We start from the raw sequence: 10,887 nt of genomic DNA on the forward strand, positions 1-10,887 counted from the left end.
TAATATGAATAATTTTGAAATATGGGAATAATCTTTTGAGACCTGTCATGCACCTTTGGCTTTAATCCAAATGTGCGGTGAGCTAGCTAACTTCCCTATTTTCCTTGCTAGTAAATTGTCATTTTGACATTTATAAAAATCTTGCAAAAGTATTTCATATATCTCGTATAAAAAGTTCAAAAGTTCAGGCCCCTTATCAAAAACATATAGTGAACCGAAGTGTAGCCATTTTCCTTACAGCGGTGTCCAGGCCATGGCGCCTGCTCACATCCACCAGAGCGCCCTTGTCCCTGCTCTGCAGCTGTAGGCCGGGGTCCCAAAAAAGCAAGCCTCTACCCAGACTATTCTATTTTTCTCCTCACCCAAAATTCCTTCTCTCTCCAGCCAGCTGGAACTTGTAGTTTGCAGCAGCAGGTCCATTGAAATCTCTGCCCTCCAGACTATATATCCCACCATCCTCTGCTTTCATTACTTGTCTCTCTCTCTCTCTCTCTGCAATCAGAAAATGGTGACAAAAATCCCCATGCTGGGCACTAGGGGAACAAAGCTCAATGTAATCTTTGTTAAAGAATGTCCCATGATGGCAGGGTAAAAATTGTTTAGGCGTCAGCATCCCTCTCACCCCCCCCCATTTTACTTACCTGAGCCCTCACTTGATCCACAACCGCGCATGCATAGCTCCCAACTGTCCCTGATTTCGAGAGATTGTCCCTGATTTGGAGCAATGTCCCTCTGTCCCTCTTTCCTCCTCATTTGTCCCTCATTTTGGTCTGATCTATATAGTTGTATATAAAATTCACTTTTTATCTTTCAAAAAGTGTTTCCCAGTGCTAAACCTTTCATCCAATTTCTAAATTGCTGCATTTGTACATTTTTAAAAACCAATATAAAGGAAAATTAGTGGTAAAAAAAAAGCATTTGTGGATTTAATTAACCTTTTTTTGGGGTTAATTCTCCTTTAAGGGGGTGTGGCAGGGGGCATGTCTTATGCCTACATACGTTTGTTAGTAGGTGTCTTTCATTCCTATCTCAAAATGTTGGGAGGTATGTGCATGTCTACAACTCTTCTCTCTCCTCACTTCTGGGTCTTGCTGGCTTTGCTAGGGCACCAAGATTCATTGGCTCCCAGTGCTGTCAATAAAAACCAGTGACAAGGGAGTGGAACACTGGGCTGAGTCAAAGCAGCAGTGGGAGAGTGAGCATGGGAAGCGACTTCCCATGGGGGCACTAGACAGAGGAGGGGCCAGGAGCACCGGCGGGGGACCTGAGAAGAGGGGGTTGGTGGCCACTCTGTGCAATTCCATTGGACAGAGCAGTAAAGACATGTTTGTTATTCTTTTCATTTTATCTTTACAATCTCTTTAATTGTTCATGGTTATGCTGCCACCCTGTGGCCATTGTTTAAGTGCACTCTATTTTCTGCAATGCCTCTCCTTTTTGCATGATGTAACTTCTGTCTTCATTGTGAATTCTAGTGTTATTTCTTCAAGATGCACATTGAAGCTTGGAAAGAAACATTCTTTTTAACCTTCAAACACTGCAAATATCAACATTTGCTGCATCATATTGTTTGCCTCAACTCTTCTGTATGCAGTTAAGACATATAACTCTTTGAGATGGGAACGAGGGACACCTATTAACAAAAGTATATAGGCATAGAACACACCCCCTTCCACACCCCCTTTAAAATGTGAATTTTATATATATAAAAAAAAAAAGATTAGTTAAAGCTGACCTTCAGTCATTTTTTCATCTTTCCATCTATTAAATCTTCTGCCCTTGTTGTTTTAACTTTGGATAGTAATTATTTTTTTTTTTTTTTGCCAGTAAATACCTTATACAGCCCACTTCCTGTTTCTTGTCTGGTCATTAGTCTAGGCTAATGACATCATGCACAGCTCTCTCTCACTCCCGTGAGAGTTTGCCAGCAAGGGAGGGGGGCTGAGTCATACGGGGGCCAATGAGAGCTGCAGGGCTGAAGCGCTGAAGGTGTACCTCTGTGTGTCTGTGTAAATCCAGTAAGTGAACAGGCAGCAGATTCAGCTGCCCACAGTTAAAATGGTTGCAGCCAGACTCAGTGGAGGGAGATTTCTGCAGCATATTTGGCAAGTACAGAATAACAATATGTATAAACTAATATGCAAAGTGGTTGGAGGGAAGCTTCAGAATGGCAGAGATGGTTTTATTACAAATTATGTGAGCAGACTGCAGTTCCTCTTTAAACTCACAAGTGCTTTTTTTTTTTTTTTTTACCTCTATTATTCCCCCATACTGGCTTTTGACATTTACAAATGCAGCAATTTAGGAATTGGATGAAAGCACTGAAACACCTTTTGAAAGATGAATTGCATATTATATATATATACAATATATATGATATAGTTCTGACCGAAAGGAGGGACAAATAAGGAGGAAAGATGGACATTGTTCCAAATCAGGAACAGTCTCTCTAAATCAGGGACAGTTGGGAGCTATGAGTTAAAGTGGAGTTCCACCCATTTAAAAGTCAGCAGCTACAAAAAGTGTAGCTGCTGACTTTTAATAATCAGACACTCACCTGTCCCACGGTCCAGCGATGCGGGTGTCCTCTCCCCTTCCTCTCCACGGCGCCGGCATTCTAACTGTGGGTGCCCCTGGCTGTGTCTTCACAGCCGGGTGCACAATGCACATGCGCAGGCCGCACTGCACGCTGGAATGGCCGGGCAATCTTCCGGGACCTGTGACGTGTCCTAGTAGATTGCAGGGGGGGAGAGCTGATCTTCCTTCCGGCACCGCGGCACCAGGGGAGGAAGTGGGACCTGGGTGCCTCTAAAAACAGGGTACCTGCTCCCTCCCCCCCAAAAAAATGACATGCTAAATGTGGCATGTCAGGGGCTCACCTGCACTTAAAGCGGAAGTTCCATTTTTAGGTGGAACTCTGCTTGAAGATATTTGTGGATGCCAAGTGTTTGAGTCTGCAGTGACTGTCTCTGCTACATTCAGGCCAGGCATAGAGATCTCAGGAAGGGATAAGTCACTATTACAACACTTGGAGTCAGAATATAGCCTCTGCCAGCAAGATCCTGTGTAGTTGATCAGCAATTTCATTACGGCTGTGTACATGTACCCTATTCTGATGCCGCTCCGCACGTACAGGCAGCAGAGGGAGCAACGTGCTATAATCTGAATTAATCAAATCACGCAGCTGCATTGCTACTATTCTCCCCTAGATGGCAGCGATGCCTGAATATTTTTCATACTCACCTAAGATATATTTTTTCTATACAGTATACCCAGCTTGTTACCAAAGGACTTTCTCCCATATTATCTGCAGTCTGATTATATTTTAGTAACAATACCCTTCTTCACTTTCTGCCTGAGCTGATTTTACCTCCTGCCACGTTTGGCCATTATTGGAAAATCCATATTCCAAGGAGGGAACGTGCCAGTTGGCTGGCCAGCACCTTCTGAAAAGCCGCATGTAAATTGAACTAACATGTTCATCTTATTACTGAACACATTCACAGACCTGCCATCTCCTATTCACCCTCTCGTCTCTTCCTTTTATATTTTATTCTCTCTCTCCAGCGGAGAAAAGAGGGCCGTTGGCAGTTTAACCTCTTAGGTGCCGTCTGCCTCTCCGGTAACTGCAATGACACCATACCTGAGCACGAGCAACAGATGGCAGCACTGCCCTTTCCAGATTAGAAAAAGCTCCAGTATAGCACAGAAATTGCGATGGCCTACATCTCTCCCAGGTACTGAATCCATCACAAGCTTCTAATTGTGCCATGTGTGGAAATAAAAGTGCCATTGCAGCATCTTGCCGGAACCTGTCCTGCGCATGGAGTAGAGTGATAGATATTTATAAATTGAGCTGCAAAGCTTGCAATCTGGTAATAACACCATTAGGATTGCTAACTGTGCTATGGCAGAGCTGGAAATTTTTCCATTGAAGATGAGATTTTTTTTTTTCTCTTTTAAGGATAACTAAACCTTCCTTTTTAAAAAAAACAAAACAAAAAAAAAACATACATGTCATACTTACCTCCTCTGTGCAGTTGGTTTTGCACAGAGTGGCCCCGATCTTCCTCTTCTGGGGTCCCTCAGGAGTGCTCCTGGCCCCTCCTCTTCTCGAGTGCCCTGTCGGAGAAGCACTTTCCCTTGGGCACCCGTGTGAGCGCGCTTCCGTGTCCTGCTGCTGCGTCCATTGACACAGACAGCAGGACTCGGCTCCCACGTCATTGGATTTGATTGACAGCAGCAGGAACCAATGGCTGCGCTGCTACCAATCTATCCAATCAGGACCCGAGACACCGGCTGGAGCGGGTGTGCTCGTCCCCAGTGCAGGAATGATCGGGCTCAGGTAAGTAAAACGGGGGCTCTGGGGGACACCTGCACTAAAGAAGGTTTTTCATTCTTTCATGACAAGGGTAGCTAAGAGCTTACCCTGCAGTGACCATTTACCTATTTGTACCTTAATCTTACCTTTACCATAACTTAAAATAAAACACACAACACCTAAGGTGGGTTAAATGGCCAAACCTGGCCTTTTATTAATAAAACAATTTTTGTTAACAACACACACTGTAATAACCCACCTAACTTCACTATTTCCAATAAACTGTGTGTATATCTATATCTATCTATCTATCTATCTATCTATCTATCTATCTATCTATCTATCTATCTATCTATCTATCTATCTATCTATCTATCTATATCTTTTAAGATCCAAGGCGGTACCAATGAAACCATTACCCCCTTTATTTGTCTCAGAGGCACATCTAACTGAGTTGCCACCCCAGCCGCTATGAAGACTCCTAAACCCAGCTAACCTCAGCCACCCCAGGGTCCTTAAGCTACACGGTCACTAGCCAGTGAACCGTTCCCACTCGAGGATACCATACCTGATGGTTCCCCACCGCTTACCCAGAATGCACCACATTCTACCACCACCAAGGATCCTAAAATGCCACAGTGCACAGGTATGACTCCTTATACCTGAGCGCTCCACCACACCTGAAAAGCCCTCTGCACTCCATCTTCTAAGCCCAAAAACCACAAATCTGTCCCGACTGCGTTAAGGTGAACGCCATCACCCCTGAGGAACCGCCACGTCTCGGACTCCAAGTCCTGATGCCTAATGACCAGGCCACCATTCCTGACAAAGAACCTCCCCACCTCCTTATTGACTTTAACCCGGGTCTTATTGATTCGATCCACAGATCTGGCCTCTCTCCAAACAGTGCGTGCCACAATCTCCGACCAAATCAAAATAGTGCCCAGGAAGTCACAGCGAAGCCTAAGGAAATCGAACCGAATATTTCTCATCAGTTCTCTAGAACGCCTGACACCCAGATCATTTCCCCCAGCGTGAATTACCACAATATCCGGGGCCCTGTCCCAGCGTGCAAATCTATGCACTTCGGGAACAACCCCGTTCCACATCATTCCCCTCACCCCTATCCAACGAACACTACCCGCTTCCCAGGGTAAACCTAACTGCCTAGCAGCGGGCCTAACTTCAGCCCTCCTGGCCCCCAATAAACAAATGAATGCCCGAGAATCCACACTAGGCATCTGCGACCTGAAACAAATAAAGAAAAACATCGCCCCACCAACCTGGACTTAGAAACAGCGAGGACAACATAAGACCAACAACAGATAAAAGAAATAGTGTCACCACAAACATAAACCACAAAGACCCCCCCATTAAACTAAATGAGGCCTAACGTACAACCTGAAACGATTCGACTCCCATCTGCCGATCCGTTTAATCATCTCCAAACCCAACCCCCATCTGGACGCCTCAGTTGCGGCGCCTATCCAGAAGGAGTGTGAACCGAATTGCCTGGGATCCAGGCCTGCTGCTTTCAGACATTTGCGAAAAACCGCTATGAACTGAAAACGCGATAAATACGAGCCATCCTTGTGCATCAAGAACGGTCCTTCTCTATTAGGTCTGACCGCCATAAGCCGTGATACCGCCGAGACCGGGCACAGCCCGGCCATCTCGCCTCGAAATAACTCCAGGATTACCCCTTTTCCAGCCTGATCTGTTTTAGACTTACGAATAACTAAACTCACTGACACCTCTGTTACAGCTACGTCCTCTCTGAAGAGTCCCCCAGCAACATGCTTGGCCGAGCTGACCAATTCCCCTATGCGTAAAGCACCAAAGAAGGCCAACAAGAAAGCCGCCTGAAACAAGATCTGTTCATAACTCTCCCCACACCCCCCCGGAATATTAGCCACAATCAGCCGTAAAGTGGCGAAGGAAACCGGGCGCCGAAGATCCCTGGACTTGCTCCCTCTACGATACCCCTTCATAGCCTGCCGTACGATAAAAGATTTCGTGACATCCTTACCTCCTTGTAGTTTAAACCAGAAGGCCAAGCCTGCTAACTTGCGGTCCACGGAAGACACAGAGGAAAGTTTTGAACAATAAAATACAGGACCAAAGCCGAGACGTCGTCTCGGGGCTCAAGCCCCCCTACCTCCTCCAGCAATGAATTCCATTCCCTCCACGCACCAGCATACGCGCCCCACGTTGCCTCACTCAGGGATTTGCGAATTAATCCTGCGGCGACTCCAATGCGATTGTCCATAACCGTGGAGGACAGGGGGTACCATGTTGCTCCGCTTCCGGTGCCAAGATCCGAAACTCCCTCCACTGCGAACGAGACAAGGCATCTGCAATCCTGTTAGAAACCCCTGGAATGTGCACAGCATAGACAAAAGCATTCAGGCGAAGGCATAACAACACCAAATGTCGAAACAAGCGCACCACCGGAAGGGAGGAGGCCGACAGGTTGTTAATGGCAGTAACCACTCCCAAGTTGTCACAGTGGAAACGCACTTTTTTATTCTGAAACGCCCTACCCCAAATTTCCACTGCCAGCACTATCGGAAACAATTCCAAAAGCACTAAGTTGAGCAACCACCCAGCCTCCCTCCAAGTTTCGGGCCAACCACCGGCACTCCACTTACCCTGGAAGAACGCTCCGTATCCTCCAGACCCGGCTGCATCCGTAAATAACACCATGTTCGCATTGCTAACGGGGCCCGACATCCACATCGACCTCCCATTGTAAGTTGCCAGGAAATCATCCCAGACCCCTCGGTGATCTCGGGTCAAACGAACAAAATGTCTGGGGTTACTGACCCCCGCCATGGCCAACGAAAGCTGTCGGCAAAATATCCTTCCCATTGGAATGATTCTGCAGGCAAAATTTAATTTGCCCAACAGGGACTGCAGCTCCCTGACCCGAACCTTACGTCTGTTCCCCATATCCTTGACTTCCTGCCGTAAGGCCACAAGCTTCGCTTCTGGCAGACGGCATTCCATGGCTACAGAATCAATCGTTATCCCCAAGAAAACCAATTCCGTCGTGGGGCCGACTGTTTTTTCCGGTGCCAAGGTAATTCCAAAACGATCAGCTACATGCTGTAACGTATCCAGCAGCACCGCACACGCATTAGAATGCGAAGGGCCTATACACAGGAAATCATCCAAGTAATGGATGACGGAATTTAAACCAGATACATCCCGCACTACCCATTCCACAAAGGAACTGAAGGTCTCAAACAGTGCGCACAAGATGGAGCACCCCATCGGTAGACAACGATCGACAAAATACGACCCTTGCCACCTGCAGCCCAGTAGGTGCATACTATCCGGATGGACCGGAAGCAGACGAAAAGCCGACTCCACGTCAACTTTCGCCAACAAAGTTCCCCGTCCGTACCTACGCACCCATGCTACCGGGGAATCGAACGATGTATAGGTGACCGCACAGGCCTGCGGATCAATACCATCCTTTACCTATGCCCCTTTAGGATGAGAAAGATGGTGAATCAAACGGAACTTGCCAGGTTCCTTTTTGTGAACCACACCCAGAGGAGAAACGATTAACCCCGTAATTGGCGGGGAAGAAAACGGACTGCCCATCCTACCCAAAGAAACTTCCTTCTGTAGTTTCTCCGTTACTACCTCAGGGAAAAGGCGAGCTGACTGCAAATTATCGGAAATCGGCGGAACCGTAGTCAAAGAGCACGGGATTCTAAAGCCCACCGAGAATCCCTCCCACTGGAGTCGAGCCAACTCCTGGTCCGGATACCTATTTAGGAAAGGAAACATCTTTCCCACCATCACTGGCGTCTTCCCTTTTTCCAGACCCATCTCCTGACTTGTTCTTTCCTGCCTTGAAACACCTGGTGAAGGAATGACTGCCCCCGCATCCTGAGCATTCATGCTTGAAGCGACAGAACCCCCCAAATCGGCACGAGCTGTCATTGAACTGCCAGCAAACCCCCTTTTTTCTAACGGCCGACGAATCTGAGGTGGAAGCACCGCCAGCCCCTCCTTTAAAAAACTGGCTCTCGCTCCTAGTCGGGGTTATCAGTTTCATCCAAAGCCCTATGTCTTTGTGATCCCAGCGAATAGCCAGTCTGACCGCCTTCCGCTGTCGAAACTGTTCGTCATAATGTAACCACGCCATGCCGCCATAGACCCTATTCGCCTCCCCGATTGCGTCCAAATAACAGAACAAGGCAGAGCAGCTCGCCGGCTCTTTCTCGCCAATTACGCTGGCTAGGATCGCAAAAGCTTGCAACCAATTATTGAACGTGTGAGGAATAAGGCCATACCACCTTTTTTTCTTCGTCCTCCTTTTTACTCTCATCAGGTTTAACGCAATCCAAATTAAATTTTTCAAGGGGGAGCAAGGAAAATATTTCCACGTACTCCCCCTTCCAAATCCTTTCCCTAACTTCCGTTTTGAGGTGAGCACCCAAAGGGCCTTCGAAGCATACATATACTTTGCACTTAGCCGCATCCGCCAATCTTACCTTGTCCACCTCCTTGTCACTTTTTTCCTGCGGCTTCTCCGCCGTAGCCTCTCCACTCGATCCTTGTGGCACATCCGACGCTATCACTACTGCCGGAGGGGCAGAGGGGCTTACCACCGGCTCCACCTGCCTCTCTGAAGTGTCCCCCACAGCAGCCACCCCCCCTGGCACCCCCCCACTGCCAAGCCTTTGCAGCAGCTCCTTTAACCCCTGCAATACCTCCCTCGTGAGCACCTCCGTCCCCTCACTCCCAGAAGTCCCCCCAACCTGACCCTGGACCCCCAACCCTGACAACACAGAGGGAGAAATGAAAGGAAGAAGAGCAGCATTGCACTCACCAGTCTGCATGGGGCCAGGAACCCCTCCAGCCGCCGGACCGACTTCCCCCACGGCGTCACCGACATCCTCTTCTAGTTCCCCCTCTTCTGTGCTGCTGTCTTCTGCTCTCCGCATCTCTGCTGGCGTCCCGGAAGCCGCCTGTATGCTGGCCGTTCTCTCTCCCCTTCAGCCGCTGTAGACTCTTGCCACCGACAGGCTCGCCGGCCTGCGCCGCTCCGAACGTCCCACAGCTCTGACGTCATCCTCCTGCGTTCCGGCCTTACCCTGGCTCGCAGGCGCCACCTGTGGCCTGGAGGTGCGCGCAGATGCTGGAGCTCTTCCTCGTGCAGACATGCCCATCCCTCCGCGCCGATCCTCCTTCTGACTGCCAGAGCCACCGGCCGCCTCCCGATCCGGGCCGAGGCCCGCGCATGCTCTCTTCCCCGCCGGGCTGGCGTGCCGACTGGAACATCGCCAGCCACGCCAGCCGCTCTATCCAGAATCCGGTCGGTGGAGGATGGGAGAGGCGCGGTCCGCCTAGGAGACCCCATCCCCCACAGGCTCCGCCTAGGATGGGGATTCTTTCCAGGCTCACCCCTGTCCAACACAGGCAAGCGTTTGGCGGGGGGGCCTGAAGGTTCCGCAAGCGGGCTCCCGATGCGGCGCAGAGCCTGAGGGGTCCTGTCAGGGGTGAACCGCTCAGGGGGCTTAGACCTCCTAGCGCGCTGTGGAGCAGGTCCTTTCTGTGTAGGACTCTGCTAGACCCTTTGTAAAGAAGCTGTCACTTGTCTCTGAATCCAATCTGCTCCATGAATCCCAGCAGCAGCCCTGAGCTGGGCCAAAAGTTGCTCAAGTTCGCTCATTGTTAAGCAAGACTCCACCTGACAAAGGATGATGCTCTCAACAGGTTCTTCAAGAACTGTTACAGCCCCACCCTCTTGTCATTATTTTATTAGCTACTAGCTCCCCCCCTTTGCACCAAATTCCGACCAATAATGACCACTTAATTAAAACTATATGCCACACCTTTAACCCTGACCTTGCTAGCTTGCCTTAACACCCTGTCATGTCCCCCCTTCGCTGACTACGTTCCTGCTCAGCTACGGGCTTCTCTTTCTATGCATTAAGGTGAAAAACATTGAAGGTTTACAACCCCTTTAATATTTATTATTTTGTTGAGAAAGTAAATAAGTGGTACAAAAAACATGTGCTCATCTGTTTTGGACATAGCCCAACGATATAAAAAGTCATAAAAGGACAGTTATAACATCTTAAAACTGTACCTGGACAAGTACGCCTGTATTTGAAAGGCAACATATGGTAACATAATCGGGAAAGAATATAAAGTGAAAAAAGAGCACAACATTTTTAAAAACTGGTGGGTACAAAAGTGCCAAGTCTGTCAGCTATTTCAGGTACAAAGAGATACGTGAAGATATTCTGTAAACCTCTTCGAGATACCTAAGAAGTGCGGATGACAGGTCCATGTCTACCCTGCATATACAGAGCGGACATGAACAACGCCCACTCTACTCTATGGGACCTTTGATCCACCCAGACGGAAGTGGACAGATCCCATTCTTTTTTTTTTTAATGGATCAAATTGGAGGTAGGTGGGTATAAGACAGTTTACATCTGCCGCTTCATAGTGGTGAATGGAGAGTCTGATTGGGTCGGACTGATTGCGTGAAAGGGCCCTAAGGTTGCTTTCACATTGATGCACTGCGGTTTACCCAC

Source organism: Aquarana catesbeiana, linkage group LG09 (genome assembly GCF_042186555.1).
Source record: "Aquarana catesbeiana isolate 2022-GZ linkage group LG09, ASM4218655v1, whole genome shotgun sequence".
Taxonomy (NCBI): domain Eukaryota; kingdom Metazoa; phylum Chordata; class Amphibia; order Anura; family Ranidae; genus Aquarana; species Aquarana catesbeiana.